A 14,498-nucleotide genomic window follows, 5' to 3' on the forward strand; every position below is an offset into this window, starting at 1 on the left:
TACAGTTTTATATATAGATTGCCCAATCCACATCTCAGTTGGGTGTAGTATGGCTGTCCCCTACCCAGATTTGCCCATCCCTCATAGTTTATCTCCCTCTTGTACTACCTCTGTCTTGAACATTGTAGGTGCTGCAGGAATGTGTCTGTAGCAGCTAGTCATCATTCAGTGACCTTTACATAGTGAAGAGGCTCCCCTGGTTATCAGCTCCAGGGCTCAGGGGAATAAGCCTATTCTTGGAGCCAAACTTTTTCCTCTGGAAGTTGGGAAATAGGGTTCTAGTTTCCATCTTGGTTACATATAACTGCATGACTTTCTGGATTTCTGTTTCATTCTCGTAGGATGTAAGGTTGAGTTGAATTGAGAATCTCCTCCCAGATCCAACATTCTATGAGCTTTAAGCATTTACAATCCCATTTGGAAATATATAAACCCCTCCACGAATCTCTTGTTTGACAATGACAAGGAAGATCCAGAGTGAGAAGGGGTTGAGTCTTGGTTCAGCATCTCCATGCAGAATTATTTCTGAGGTTATCTCCTTGACTTTTCCATGAGTTGTCCAGTTGTCTTTCCCAGGGAGCCAGCCAAGGTGCCAGCTGGAGGCAGTTATGGGAAAAGAGATGATACAGATGTTAATAATGTAGTTAAAATCATCATGTTTGACAGCCCCATTCTAAGGGCAAAAACAAGGAGGGATGGGAAGTTGGGTGTTTGGGCTGTTTTTGATCCTTGTGATAAAATGTTTTTGATCCTTGTCTCATTATCTCTTGAAAAATAAAGTGGAAGAGGTACTCAATAGCTCTCTCCAACTGGAGGTAGACTTTTAGCTTGTACTAGACCCTAACCTCTTAAACAGAGGGTTTAATCATATGTTAAAGGAAAATACTTATTCATCATTCTCAGTGTTACTGGCCATCACATACCACTGGTAACACATTATAATACTAGACTTGGCCTTGGCTACTAAACAAATTGCTCAAGACAGCTTTTTTTTAAGAACATAGATGAATATTGGCTATTGAATTTTGTCTTTTGTTTCCTAATGAAAATTCTCCTGGCCAGTTGTTGGTTCTCTGAAAAACTGTGATGCAGGCTAAGGTTAACTTGACTGATTTTCCCTCATAGTTCCTTAGCTCTCTTGTTATGATTACATTCTTGTGATGCTTTTCCTTTTTTCTTTAAATAAATAACCTTTTTATTTTAGAATAGTTTTAGATTTACAGACAAGTTGTGTTGATAGTTGAGAGAGTTTCCATATACCTTAGGCCCAGCCTCCTGTATTGTTAACATTCTGCATTCGTATGGTACATGTGTCACAATTTTAATGAACCGATTTTGATACATCATTATTTACAATAGCCCGTTTTTCATTCAGATTATCCTCAACTGTCTTCATCTGTTCCAGGATCCCATCCAGGGAACCACACTACATTTACTCATCATGTCTCTTTAGGCTCCTCTTGATTATGAGAGTTTCTCAAACTCTCCTTGTTTTTGATGACAGTTTTGAGAAGTACTGTAAACATGGATGATACCAACACCAATAACATCTTTGTGGCCTTGTACTGTGCTGAGCAATGTGCAAAGTCATTTAGATATATCCACTCATTTAATGCCCACAATATCCATATAGGTACGTCCTCTTATTATCCCCTTCTTATAGCTGAGGAAACTGAATCTTAAAGTGTTTAAGCAATTTACATAAGATTACATAGTATAAGTGGCAAAGTAGGGCGACCAATCCAGGCTTGATTACTGAGGCCACATTCTTTTTATATTGAAGTATAGTTGATTTACAATGCTGTGTTAGTTTCAGGTGTACAGCATATGTATGTTTCTGAATATACATATCAGAAATCTTTCTCTCTCTCTAAATATATATGTATATATACATTCTTTTTCAGATTGTTTTCCATTATAGGTTATTACAAGATATTGAACATAGTTCCCTGTGCTCTACAGTAGGACCGTGTTGTTTATCTATTTTATATATAGTAGTTTGTATCTGTTAATCCCAAACTCCTAATTTATCTCTCCCCCCATCTTTCCCCTTTGGTAACCAGAAGTTTGTTTTCCATGTCTGTGAGCCTATTTCTGTTTTGTAAATAAGTTCATTTGTGTCATATTTTAAGGTTCCACATATAAGTCATATCACGTGATATTTGTCATTCTTTGTCTGACTTACTCCACTTAGTATGATAATCTCTAAGTCCAACCATGTTGCTGCAAATGGCATTATTTCATTCTTTTTTATAGCTGAGTAGTATTCCACTGTATAAATATACCACACGTTCTTTACCCATTCATCTGTCAATGGACATTTACTTTGCTTCCACGTCTTGGCTACTGTAAACAGTGCTGCTATGAACACTGGGGTGCATGTAACTTTTCAAATTAGAGTCTTCTCCAGATATATGCCCAGGAGTGGGATTGCTGGGTCATATGGTAGCTCTATTTTTAGTTTTTTAAGGAACCTCCATACTGTTCTCCATAGTGGCTGCACCAATTTACATTCCCACCAACAGTGTAGGAGGGTTCACTGAGGCTACATTCTTAACTGCCATGCTTGGTAATGAGAATGATGAAAAATTCCTTAGATGTGTACATTTCTTTACAGAGCACTTTCACGTATATCACAGTCACATCCTAATGACCCTGGTGAGCAGGGTGATCGGGGCACATGCTACCATTCCTGGAGGCCCAACCGCGTGGTGTGGGCTTCTGCTACAGCCTGATCATAGTCAGGCCAGTGTTTCAATTACTTAAGTAGGTAGCAGCCTTGCCTGCAGGCCTGTCATACTCTGGAGGGCAGAGCCCATATCTTCTCTACTGTTATCTTCCCTGTGATGTCATATCTTTTACACGGTAATCTCTTAATGAGTACTTGATGAATTGGATTCCTCTTTTACAGTTGAAGAAAGTGAACATTAGAAAATTAATGAAAGCCAAAAAAATATATTTTCCATGTAAACTGTGAGGCTTTAAACTCTTTTTTTAAAAGTCCATTTTTCTGCAGGGATCTACCTTATTGACCGTCTCCATACTTTTTAAAAGCCTCTCAATAGGCTAATTTGATGAAGGACGCAAGAACAGGGATTAATACAATTCAGATGACTTTAAAATGGAATTTTTTTCAACAGATTCCTTCCTGGTGGTAGTGCCAGTGTGATCTTTATTTTGATTCCCTTTTGGCTGAGCTCTTACCAGACATAGTTTATAGAATCACAGCATTTCAGTTGATCTCTTTGGCTTTAATTTGTATGTCACTGGAAGAGATGTTAAAAGTAAGGAAAATGATTCAAAGTGCAGAGAATAAAAGAACAAATTGGTGAATGGAAAACTGCCAACCTCTGCATCCATTCTCCTCCAGGAGGTAATAGAGAGGATTACTCTATATTTCCTCCACCCAGAGAGAGGCCCACAACCATCAGTTGTGCTAGAGAATGGCTATTTAAAAAAAAAAAAAATTATTTATGTATTTTTGGCTGCGTTGGGTCTTCTTTGCTGCGTGCGGGCTTTCTCTAGCTGCGGCGAGCAGGGGCTACTCTTCGTTGCAGTGTGTGGGCTTCTCACTGCGGTGGCTTCTCTTTGTTGTGGAGCACGGGCTCTAGGTGCGTGGGCTTCACTAGTTGTGGCTCACGGGCTCAGCAGTTGTGGCGCACGGGCTTAGCTGCTCCGCGGCATGTGGGATCTTCCCGGACCAGGGCTCGAACCCGTGTCCCCTGCACTGGCAGGCGGATACTTAACCACTGCACCACCAGGGAAGTCTGAGAATGGCTACTGTCCTGCGAAGCAAGCTGGGTAAATCCTCGTGATGTCAGGAGTGGTGACCATGATTACTCTTTCCATGGGCTTAGCAATGAGAGGCCCAATGGACAGAGCGTGACCTGAACTTGCTTCGTAGAGAAACATTGTATCTGGGCTCCAATACTAGCAACTTACTACTATGTGAACTTGTCAAGTTCTGCTACCACTTGAACCTCATTTTCTGTATCTTTAAAATGGGCTTAATAATAAATGTGATCCTGGAGCTGCTGTGAAGTTTAGAAATAAATGTGTAAACAATATATTCAAAGTCCAATGGATGGCAAACGGCTTACGTTCAATACATGTAGGTATTAATAACCTGTACATTTTCCAGCTTAAGGACTGAGGTAGATGGCTGCTTCAGTCACATTCTAGCCCCGGACTCCATACTCCTCTCACTTAATATTCCCAAAATGAAAGTCAAAGTTATTGTAAAAAAAAACTCTCCTGGGACTCAGGGAAGCCAGCTTCTGGATTTAGTCCAACTCCCAGAGCGCCTCTGCTTCCAGCACGGTCCCAGGAGAAGGACGCCATCTACTCCCCGCATCTTCAAGTCTAGGGCACATCAGGGCAAGTCCAGGAGCGTGGCATCTGCCAAACCTCCTCTGTCCCCTAACCCTAGCCTGTGACTCCTGCCCCACCCTGCCCTCTGGGCTAGTCTGACCTCTGTTTTCCACTCCACATCATATTTGGCATTTTTATCACCAGAACTTGGACAACTAGGCAAAGCCTTTGGGCCAGAACTCGGCACTGTTTCCGAGGAGTTCCCCTTGGTGAACTGCTTGACGCTCTGCTGGGTATGAGTGGGTGTTTCTGACAGCTGCAGGGAGAGGTGCTGAGTCCTGGGGTGGGATGGGTGATGAACACACCATAAATCCCTTGTCTGCCTAGAGCATACATCTGAGGGCTGCACAAGTTCTGAGGCAAGGAAACTGGAACTCTGGAGCCAGGTAAACAGACCTGAGTCAACAGGAGCAGAGAAACAGCTCTGTGGCCCCTCCATCCACAGCCTTGGGCTGGGTTTGCAGAGTCCGATGGCTGGCTTCTTGGGAGTCATCTTTGATTTTCATGGTTTTGTGAGGTTTGGGAAAGAAAATAAATGCAGGGCAAGGTTGGGGCTCCTTCTTTCAGTGGCCGGGCAACTGCTTACAGCGCCATGGCACCTAGCAGAGTTTCCAGGACCGCTCAGAGCTGTTGGCTGCTTCTCCCTCCAGGGAGGTGAGGAAAAGGCCCCACAGCCGCCCCATGGGTCACTGATGGGCAGGTCCTCCGGGGAAAACATAGGGCCGTGAGTTAGAGCACCTGGATCCAGGCCCTGATTTGCCACTAACCTGTGACATGATTTTAGGCCTCCTGACTTCTCTGGATTTTTACAAAATGGACACAATATTCATATCCTATCTACCTCAGAGGATCAAATGAGATGAGAGATGTCAAAGTTTTGGAAGCCCCTTACCGTGCAAAACTGTCAGACTGTGTGTGAACATTTATTAATGATAAGAAAATGATAGCTATCGATCGCTAAGCACTGTTTAATACTTGGCACAGTGCTAGGTGATCTACAGGACTGGCTAAACAATTTGTGGGGCTCAGCACAAAATAAAAATGTGAGGCTCCTTGTTCAAAAAGAAGGAAAAAGTGCCATTAAAGTCATTAAAATATAAAACAATAGTTAACAATACTGTATTGCATATATGAGCGTTGTTAAGAGAGTAGATCTTAAAAGTTCTCATCACAAGAAAAAAGTCTGTAACTATGTGTGGTGATGGATATTAATTAAACTTATTGTGGTGATCATTTCACAATATATACATATATCAAATCATTACGTTGTACACCCCAAACAAAAATGTTGCATGTCAATTATATCTTAAATTTAAAAAATAATAAAAATTTTCTTTCCATCCATGGGCTCTCTACCTATCAGTGTGGTTCTTTATTTGTTATTTAATGTTGCATTCCCTTGAGCATAAGAAAACCTTTAGAGTAAGTGCAGACCCTCATAAGCTCCTAGGATCCCTCTCCACCACGTGTGTGTGTGTGTGTGTGTGTGTGGTGTCTCCCCACTGCTAGGCTGACATGCACACCCTGCCTGGGGGTGGGGGAAGTGTCAGGCATCTCCCCTTCCTCAGCCCATGCTGCACAGGTGAGCTGGGTGGGTGGGTGAAAGGCTGGACCCTGCTGAGTTGCCTGATAAACACACCCTGGTACTGCTAGCCTGGGGCCGAGAGGGAGTTGCCACGAGCTTCTCTTGAACTCTGGCCCAGACCCACCCTGTGCCAGCACACAGGACCCTGCTAGGGGCATGGGGGAGGGTGACAGCAGTTGTTGGGCGGCAATGGGGGGAGGGGATCAGGCAAGGTCCGGGGCACCAGAGACCGGGGAGGCAGAACCACAGCCGAACCGAGTCTCCAAGCTTCCAGTGCATGTGCCGTTGATCTGTTGGATTTCACTTATAAAACTCAGATTCTGGGACCGTGACTGCAGAGCATTAAACCTCAAGTGTGGGATCCCCTCCGGAGCGCCAGGCCCTGTGTGGCTCTGCAGGTCCCGTGTCCTGGAGCCAGCCCAGGTGATTATCTCATGAGGCTTAAGGATAATACTAATATAAGGGAGCTACTCTTACTCTCATTTGGCAGAAGAGGAAACCGAGACCTTTAGCAGCTTGCATCAAGCCCTGGGAAAGCAGAGGTAACATTTGAACCCGGGCGTAATTGAAACGCATCCAGTAGAATCTCTCTGGAATCAATGAATGTGTGAATTGGGCTGTTGAACCATACCCTCACATGGTCTAGATTAGTAAACTAATACTCTCTCAAGAGAGTACTGAGAGCTAACTAGCTCTTGAGAGCTAACTCCCTCAAGAGAAAAGTCACGAGACATCCTCCCTCCAACAAAGAACATTATTCCAGCAATATTATTGAGTCTTCATTATTTGATGAGGAATCTAACACCCAAGATGGTTAATGAATCTTTTCTCAGCTATTTATATTCAACTGAACCATTCAGCAAAAATATTACTGAGTACCTGTCATAAGCAAGAATTCTGCTTGCATTTTTTGAGGAATATAAATGTGATATAATCTGACCTCTCTCCTCTAGGAATTTATCTGTGCCAGAAAACTGGCCAACACTATCCTTAATGCAAGGTCAGTAATGAAAAGGCTCTAAGGGAGAAACAACTGGGGAGAAGTGGCACGTTCAAAGAAGAGAGGCCTCTTGGAGGTGATGGAACAAAGCTTCTTGGTCGGGTGCTATTTAAGATGGCCTTGGAGAATGGGTAGGGCTTTGCATATGATGGTTGTGGGGACAGAACAGCAAGGGCAAATCCATAGTGGTTGAAAAAGCATGCAGCCTGTTCCGGGAACTGCCTCTCTTCCAATTAAAAAATGTGTTTCCACGTCCTTCCCTGACCCTGCTCCTTGGCCACAACTGGCTGATCTAGAGGTATGCTTCTCTGGGATCCATTTCCCACCCCACCGCCTTTTCCTTTTTTCCAAACAGATTCTGAGAACGAGGTGCCTGTTTGGGTTGTAGAAGCTGTGGGCTGGCACTCCTGGGCACCTTAGCTGGTAGTGCTTCTTGATGTGTAGGGGATGCCATATCCAGGAAGAGAATGAAGGTGACAGGCAGAGAAGCAGAGACAAGTGGGAGGTGTGGGAAGGAGCAATTCCCTTCTCATTTCCAGGTTTTCCCGTGGCCCAAAGGTAACAGCAGCCTGCTGTTGGTGAGTGTCCCAGTGACTTTCCAGTCAAGCTCTCTGTTGCCTAGGCTACTTGGAGGTTAGTTTGTGTCTCTTGAGATGCAGAGACTTCTTTCAGAGATATGAGTTATTGGAATGGTCTAGGCGAGGACTCAGGACAACTTGCTGCAGAGCAGGGGGAGGAATGAAGGGAAAGGGGTGGATGAAGGAAACTTTGAGAAGATGCACGCAGTGGGACTGAATTGTGAGGATGTGGTAGTTGGTGGATGCTCAGAGAGAGGCAGAGATGATGGAAAACCTCACGGGATCACCGGCACAGCAGAAGGGTCATTAACAGGGGGCTTCAGGGAAAAGGATTCATTTAGTTTTATGCTCTAAGAGTTAAGAGCTGCCTAAGCACCCACAACTATATCCCTACAGCAGCCAGAAATGTCAGCCCTGTGCCATAGGTGGGAAGGGGTTACAAGTTCAGCCTCCCCTGAATACGGATGGCTCCTGCTCAGCTGCCCACTGTCTGTGCAACCCTGGATGCAACAATGCAACTCCAGTTCCCTAAGCCCCATTTTATTATAACCTGGTATAATATCTAACTGAGGATTTTCACATAGATTAAATGAGAAAAAGGCACTAGAGTCTAGAACAAAGAAAATTCTCAGTTAATGTTAGCACAAATCAAAACCAAATGAAAACAAAAACTTACAGATCACTAGGTTAAGAATTTAACTTCTTCTGGGAAATTCTATTCTTTATATCCTATTAACAAAAGGAAACTGAGGAAATTAATCCTTATTTGTACTTAAGTTTTTTTTTTTTTGATTAAAATTGAGATTGTACTGGTTTGTATTTGAGGATCAGGGAATGGATATGAACAATTTGTATGGAATGTAAATTCCACTAATTAATGATTAACATCATACACCCTGCACCCCCTACCTACTCCTAATTTCAGTCTCTCACAGCACATTAACAAAGTTATTAGGAAAAAAAGGATGACTATGACAAAAGATGTCACAGAGAGCACACAATTCTGACAGGGAGAGCCAGGATCAGGGAGTACTTTTCTTTAGGAAGCAACTCTGCTAAAACCCAACATGGGTAAAGAAATAATTTAAAATGTTTAAGACAGATTAAAGACATGTCTGTGACTCTAAGTCGCCATTTATTGATAGTATGCTTTGTATGATAGGATATAAAACCGTGAGCGCAACTTAGGGAAGGTTGACAGCTAACAGTCAAGCCTTGCCTTGATTCAGTACCCCGCTACTTTCTGATTGTACAGAAAGATAAATAATCAGCATAAGGTTTACATCTTAAAGAAAAGTATTTGTACTTACCTAACTATGTTTTAAAAAGTGGGATGAGGTGGAATTTCCTCCTTCTGAAAAATGGGTTTCTCAAATTACTAAAATACTTGCATTTACCAAATTGTTGATTAAAATATTCCTCTGGATGGTCCAAGAAGAGAGGCAGGGGCCACTCACAAGACATGGTCTACGTTAGTCCTCAGACGTGGCTCCTTTCTCTCCTGCCTCGTCAGAGATTGGACTCTTCACTTTCTCCAATTTCTGCAGGTAAATCTTTTGTTTCTTTTTATTTTTAAATTTTTATTTAATTTTTTATTTTTTGATGCACTATAGAGATCTGATTCAAAAACCTTTTGTTTCTTGATTAGTCACTTGAGCCTGTTTACCTTGCTCTTCTTTTGTTTGTACTTTTATTTTTTCTGAAGATTTTTCTTGTTGCCCTGCTGCCCTTTTTGGGATTAGTTTCCACTTAGTAGGAGCAGGCTTAGTGACAAACTTGCTGATCTCTCAGGCCTCTTCTTCCCTACCCTGTGGCTGAATGAACCTCTGTGAGATCTAAGTTTCCAGGAAGAGTGATGCTATAGCAATTCACACTTATGGGAACACCAGAAAAACAGGGAGGGCAAATAATGGCTTCAAATATTTTGATAATCCCGTACATTTGTTTGTATAGTTGACTGTGGATTTCCAAGAATGCGGTAGAGGAGGAAAAGGAGGTAAAATTTAATGGGCCAATTGTAGGAAATAAAATTCCAAAGCTAAGAAATACGATCTAGAGGCTTTAACAAGACACACACGGGCTGATACTATAAGGAGCTGTGGCCGCATGTGGAGTTCATCAAGTCAGAGGAGTGGTTCGGGAACCTTGGAAGGGGTCTGCAGGGGCAGGCTCACTCCCGATGCGCCCTTTCACTCAGACTTACAGATGTCAAAAGTTTCCGAGGGTTCTGTTCTCTGTGTCTGCCGCACAGGAAAGTGTGGCCACGCCTCGCCTGTTGCCTTGGCATGGCTCAGAGTGACCACAACTTGAGAACAAATGCCTGGTCTGTTGATAGATCTAACAGAGGGATTTGGAATTGGGATTGGTGAATTTGCCAAATGAACTTTTGTTCTCTGCTCTTCCTCATAGACATCTCCGCATTCCTCATAATGTCATGCTAAAGTTGGCAGCTGTATATCAAAGAGCAATTAAAATCTCATTTCTGACGTTGAATGCCAAAAAAGCAACATTTCTGGTACTAGCCTGGCCCCAAAGGGGAGAACATACAAGTCTTCTTACTCATCCGTATTTTTTCTTTGAAACCCAGCTAACTTATTATCTCTTCAGTTTTAGAGTCTTCTCTGAATTTCTTAATCCACCTCATCTTTCCCTTTTTTTGAAATCTTTTGGTCTATATCTCTTGTACTGTGCAAAGGAAATGGCATTTCATAGACTAGAGTTCACATGTTACGTTATCTTGAATAAATTCCAGCTACCGTTTAGACAAGGATTAGTAAATGACTGGTGATTGCTACATTACCTTTATATTTTAATCTTCTCTGCAACTGATAGGACTTCTTATTACCTTGACATTTTATGGATGGGGAAATAGAAGTTCAGGGAAAAGAACTTGCCTGAGATCACATGGCTCGTAGGCGACAATGCTGTCAGAATTGAACCTGAATTTCCTACTTATTGTGCTGTACTGACTCCAGGTTAACTTTTCTGAGCCTTAGTTCCGTAATCTTTGAACTAGAAATAGTTGGGTAATTGCAATGATTCAATGAGAAAGAAAGCCTGAAGTGCTGGGTTCAAAACATGTGTATATGTAATCCCTTTCCCCACTCCTTCATTAATTAAGAGTTTTATCATGTGCTATCATTTCTCTTCTCATATTTAACAACTGCATTTCCACCCAGATCTTGAATTTTCTGGATATGGTGGCTCTATCTTATGCAGATTCTATAGGCATCAAACAGCACATACAGATGGTGGGATGACTTGATTTTGATAAGTATGTTGTCTCTTTCTCCCCTTTTGGGTATGTCTATTAGCCTGGCATCATGATACACTGTCAATCCTGTGAAACTGAGGAGGTTTAAGGCTTGTTTACTGCAAATAGAAGCTCATAACTATAAGATCACCACTCCTGGAAATTAAGTCCAAGGAATAATCAAACAAGTTTCCAAACTATCGATATTCGGATATTTTCTTCAAAGATTCTTGGGACTTTAATCTTTCTGTCAGCTATACAAAAGTATATACAAAAAGTATTATAAAATAGGCAAGAGTGGGGACATATCCAGATGTAGGTAAGGTATTTTCTGCCTCTCTGAGCTACTTGCCTTTAATAATTTTTGAGTGTTGCTTTCCAGTGAAGTGTTTTAGTAAAAGAGAGAGATGTGGGAAGTAAAAGATGGAAAAAGGGAAATGTTCAAGGAGAAGGGTAATTGGTATTTGGTCCTTCATTAATTTCTAGCATTTTCCAGTGGCTTGGGATATTAGATGGTGGGAGAATGTGTGTCTATGGTATGGGTGAGTCAACGGGTATGGGCCCGTGATTCTCCATCCTGGCCACACATGAAAATAACCTGGGGAGAATTAAAAAATGCCAATGCCCAGGACCAAGCCCAGACCAAGTGAATCAGAATCTCTTGGAATGATGCCTAGGGAATATTTTTAAAAAATCCTTCAGGTCATTCTCATGTGTATCTGAGGTTGAAACAACCAACCTTGAGAGTTAGCCAGACCAGGCCCAGAAACAAGCTGTTTTCCTGGCAATGTCTCTGGGAGAAGTGATACAAGACTACAGTTAATCTTGAAATAAAGGATGGTGGACAATTTCAGGGACCCCAAAAATGTGCATTCTGTGTACTTTTTTGACAGACTACCAATTATGTGTGTTGACAACAAACTGATTTCCTGTTAGAACCACAGGCGAAAGACCTGGGGCAAATATCTCCATGTCTAGAAGTATTAAAGAAGTGTAGACAGGATAGAGTAAGTGTATTAGAAATAAGCCTTCTTTCTTTATCCTTTACAAATACATACCTCCAGAATACCCTTCATCTTTGGCCTCTCTTTTTTGATCTTGAAAATAAGAATGCCCATCATTTCAGTTCTCTCCCTCCTCCTATGAACCCTACTCCTGTTCCATTGTGAAGAGGAGTTTACGTTTTCAATTTTTCCTTTTAAAGTTATTTCTACCTGTTCATTGTAGCTGTAAATGGCACCATTATCATTTTCTTTGAAAGTCTCTTCAGTTGAAAGATAGTGAGATGTTGTGGAAAGAACATGGGTAGGGATCAAACAGAACTGTTTGAATCCGTCATCTGTTAATGAATTCTGTGACTCTTGGCAAGTTTCTTAATCTGAGTCTCAGTTTCATATTCTATAAAATGGGAACAGTAACCCTTACCTTGAAAGGCTGTTCTTGAGAGGTTATGAAAATAAATGTAGGTTAAACATGTGTCAGGAACATAATAGTTGTCTGCTAGGTGTTGATAGTGCTGTCTTTTTTTTTTCCTTTAGTACATTTCCTCAATTTCAGAGAGGAATAACAATGTTAAATTGCTATAGGAAGACGTCAGACTAAAACGCCACACACTTAAAGAATTCCTATTCACAACAACAGATCAAACACAAATCATGCCAACTCTATATATAACTTAAATGAAATAATGGTGGTAAAAACTACTGGTTCTCTAGGAATAAACCTACCTAAGGAGACAAAAGACCTGTATGCAGAAAATTATAAGACACGGATGAAAGAAATTAAAGATGATACAAATAGATGCAGAGATATACCACATTCTTGGATTGGAAGAATCAACATTGTGAAAATGACTCTACTACCCAAAGCAATCTACAGATTCAATGCAATCCCTATCAAACTACCACTGGCATTTTTCACAGAACTAGAACAAAAAATTTCACAATTTGTATGGAAACACAAAAGACCCCAAACAGCCAAAGCAATCTTGAGAAAGAAAAACAGAGCTGGAGGAATCAGGCTCCCTGACTTCAGACTATACCACAAAGCTACAGTCATCAAGACAGTATGGTACTGCCACAAAAACAGAAATATAGATCAATGGAACAGGATAGAAAGTCCAGAGATAAACCCACACACATATGGTCACCTTATCTTTGATAAAGGAGGCAAGAATATACAGTGGAGAAAAGACAGCCTCTTCAATAAGTGGTGCTGGGAAAACTGGACAGCTACATGTAAAAGAATGAAATTAGAACACTCCCTAACACCATACACAAAAATAAACTCAAAATGGATTAAAGACCTAAATTTAAGGTCAGATACTATCAAACTCTTAGAGGAAAACATAGGCAGAACAGTCTATGACATAAATCACAGCAAGATCCTTTTTGACCCACCTCCTAGAGAAATGGAAATAAAAACAAAAATGATCAAATGGGACTTAATGAAACTTAAAAGCTTTTGCACAGCAAAGGAAACCATAAACAAGATGAAAAGACAACCCTCAGAATGGGAGAAAATATTTGCAAATGAAGCAACAGACAAAGGATTAATCTCCAAAACATACAAGCAACTCATGCAGCTCAATATCAAAAAAACAAACAACCCAATCCAAAAATCAGCAGAAGACCTAAATAGACATTTCTCTGAAGAAGATATACAGATTGCCAACAAACACATGCAAGAATGTTCAACATTATTAATCATTAGAGAAATGCAAATCAAAAGTACAATGAGATATCATCTCACACCAGTCAGAATGGCCATCATCAAAAAATCTACAAACAATAAATGCTGGAGAGGGTGTGGAGAAAAGGGAACCCTCTTGCACTGTTGGTGGGAATGTAAATTGATACAGCCACTATGGAGAACAGTATGGAGGTTCCTTAAAAAACTAAAAATAGAGCTACCATACGACCCAGCAATCCCACTACTGGGCATGTACCCTAAGAAAACTATAATTCAAAAAGAGGCATGTACCAAAATGTTCATTGCAGCTCTATTTACAATAGCCAGGACATGGAAGCAACCTAAGTGTCCATCGACAGATGAATGGATAAAGAAGATGTGACACATATATACAATGGCACATTACTCAGCCATAAAAAGGAACAAAACTGTGTTATTTGTAGTGAGGTGGATGGACCTAGAGACTGTCATACAGAGTGAAGTAAGTCAGAAAGAGAAAAACAAATACTGTATGCTAACACATATATATGGAATCTAAAAAAAAAAAAAGAAAAAAAATGGTCAGAAGAACCTAGGGGCAAGACGGGAATAAAGATGCAGACATAGAGAATGGACTTGAGGATATGGGGAGGGGGAAGGGTAAGCTGGGACAAAGTGAGAGAGTGGCATGGACATATATACACTACCAAATGTAAAATAGATAGCTAGTGGGAAGCAGCCGCATAGCACAGGGAGATCAGCTCGGTGCTTTGTGACCACCTAGAGGGGTGGGCTTGGGAGGGTGGGAGGGAGGGAGATGCAAGAGGGAAGAGATATGGGGACATACGTATATGTACAACTGATTCACTTTGTTAGAAAGCAGAAACTAAGACACCATTGTAAAGCAATTATACTCCAATAAAGATGTTAAGAAAACAAACAAACTACTGGTTCAGGGTTTGGAACACAGTAGGCAGGTAATAAATGCTACTTTTTTCCTATTCTTACTCCTATTTTTAGGAAATTTTCCAGGCAAGAAAG

General features: G+C 41.2%; 1 long non-coding RNA gene across 1 annotated transcript in view; it reads right to left on the reverse strand.

Moving 5' to 3' along the window:
- Positions 1 to 524: 524 nt before the first annotated feature.
- Positions 525 to 14,498, reverse strand: part of LOC309651111 — a 250,022-nt gene continuing 236,048 nt past the window's right edge. The window contains exons 2-3 of the long non-coding RNA XR_014257931.1: positions 8,845 to 14,049; positions 525 to 596 (exon numbers count right to left, since the gene is read on the reverse strand). This is a non-coding gene — a long non-coding RNA (uncharacterized lncRNA). The remainder of the gene's footprint in view (positions 597 to 8,844; positions 14,050 to 14,498) is intronic.

The sequence above is a fragment of the Balaenoptera physalus genome (assembly GCF_965194825.1).
Source record: "Balaenoptera physalus genome assembly, chromosome: 2".
In the NCBI taxonomy this organism is placed as follows: Eukaryota; Metazoa; Chordata; class Mammalia; order Artiodactyla; family Balaenopteridae; genus Balaenoptera; species Balaenoptera physalus.